Below are 2,493 nucleotides of genomic sequence, written 5' to 3' on the forward strand. Positions count from 1 at the left end.
TCATGAACTTAGTCTAAATATTTTACAATATGTCTTGTAGATTAAATGGCCAACGTAGTCCTCAACTTCAACGCGTTCCTAGAGAAAACCAAGCTGAAAGACGATGGCAGCAACTATACGGACTGGGTCCGGAACCTGAGGATCATCCTCATAGCTGCCAAGAAAGATTATGTCCTACAAGCACCGCTTGGTGACGCACCCGTTCTCCCTGCAGAACAAGATGTTATGAACGCTTGGCAGGCACGTTTCAATGACTACTCCCTCGTTCAGTGCGGCATGCTTTACAGCCTAGAGCCGGGGCTCCAAAAGCGTTTTGAGAGACATGGAGCATATGAGATGTTCGAAGAGCTGAAAATGGTTTTCCAAGCTCATGCCCGGGTCGAGAGATATGAAGTCTCCGACAAATTCTTCAGCTGTAAGATGGAGGAAAACAGTTCTGTCAGTGAGCACATACTCACTATGTCTGGGTTGCATAACCGCTTGACTCAGCTGGGAGTTAATCTCCCGGATGATGCGGTCATTGACAGAATCCTCCAGTCGCTTCCACCAAGCTACAAGAGCTTTGTGATGAACTTCAATATGTAGGGGATGGAAAAGACCATTCCTGAAGTATTTGCTATGCTGAAATCAGCAGAGGTAGAAGTCAGGAAGGAACATCAAGTGTTGATGGTCAATAAAACCACTAAGTTCAAGAAAGGCAAGGGTAAAAAGAACTTCAAGAAGGACGGCAAGGAGGTTGCCGCGCCCGGCAAGCAATCTGCCGGGAAGAAGCCAAAGAATGGACCCAAGCCCGAGACTGAGTGCTTTTATTGCAAGGGAAGCGGTCACTGGAAGCGGAACTGCCCTAAGTATTTAGCGGATAAGAAGGCCGGCAAAACAAAAGGTATATGTGATATACATGTAATTGATGTGTACCTTACTAGTGCCCGTAGTAGCTCCTGGGTATTTGATACCGGTGCAGTTGCTCACATTTGTAACTCAAAGCAGGGGCTGCGAAATAAGCGGAAACTGGCAAAGGACGAGGTGACGATGCGCGTCGGGAATGGTTCCAAGGTCAATGTGATCGCCGTCGGCACGCTATCTCTGCATCTCCCTTCGGGATTAGTTTTAAACCTTAATAATTGTTATTTAGTGCCAGCTTTGAGCATGAACATTGTATCAGGATCTCGTTTAATTCGAGATGGCTACTCTTTTAAATCTGAGAATAATGGTTGTTCCATTTTTATGAGAGATATGTTTTATGGTCATGCTCCTATGGTGAATGGTTTATTCTTTATGAATCTCGAACGTGATGCTACACATGTTCATAATGTGAGTACCAAAAGAAGTAAGGTTGATAATGATAGTCCCACATACCTGTGGCACTGCCGCCTTGGTCACATAGGTGTCAAACACATGAAGAAGCTCCATGCTGATGGACTTTTAGAGTCTCTTGATTATGAATCATTTGACACATGCGAACCATGCCTTATGGGTAAAATGACCAAGACTCCGTTCTCAGGAATAATGGAGCGAGCAACCGACTTATTGGAGATCATACATACTGATGTGTGCGGTCCAATGAGTGTTGAGGCTCGCGGTGGCTATCGTTATGTTCTCACCCTCACTGATGATTTAAGTAGGTATGGGTATATCTACTTAATGAAACACAAGTCTGAAACCTTTGAAAAGTTCAAGGAATTTCAGAGTGAGGTTGAAAATCAACGTGACAGGAAAATCAAGTTTCTACGATCAGATCGTGGAGGAGAATACTTGAGTCACGAGTTTGGGGCACACTTAAGAAAATGTGGAATAGTTTCACAACTCACGCCGCCTGGAACACCTCAGCGTAATGGTGTGTACGAACGTCGTAATCGCACTCTATTAGATATGGTGCGATCTATGATGTCTCTTACCGATTTACCGCTTTCTTTTTGGGGCTATGCTTTAGAGACTGCCGCATTCACTTTAAATAGGGCTCCGTCGAAATCCGTTGAGACGACACCGTATGAATTGTGGTTTGGGAAGAAACCTAAGCTGTCGTTTCTAAAAGTTTGGGGATGCGATGCTTATGTCAAGAAACTTCAACCAGAAAAGCTCGAACCCAAATCGGAAAAATGCATCTTCATAGGATACCCAAAAGAAACTATTGGGTACACCTTCTACCTCAGATCCGAAGGCAAGATCTTTGTTGCCAAGAATGGGTCCTTTCTGGAGAAAGAGTTTCTCTCGAAAGAAGTAAGTGGGAGGAAAGTAGAGCTTGATGAAGTATTACCTCTTGAACCGGAAAAGGGCGCAACTCAAGAAAATGTTCCTGAGGTGCCTGCACCGACTAGAGAGGAAGTTAATGACAATGATCAAGATACTTCTGATCAAGCCCCTACTGAAATTCGAAGGTCCACAAGGACACGTTCCGCACCAGAGTGGTACGGCAACCCTGTCTTGGAAATCATGCTGTTAGACAACGGTGAACCTTCGAACTATGAAGAAGCGATGGCGGGCTCGGATTCCGAC

Source organism: Triticum dicoccoides, chromosome 1B, assembly GCF_002162155.2.
Source record: "Triticum dicoccoides isolate Atlit2015 ecotype Zavitan chromosome 1B, WEW_v2.0, whole genome shotgun sequence".
Taxonomy (NCBI): Eukaryota; Viridiplantae; Streptophyta; class Magnoliopsida; order Poales; family Poaceae; genus Triticum; species Triticum dicoccoides.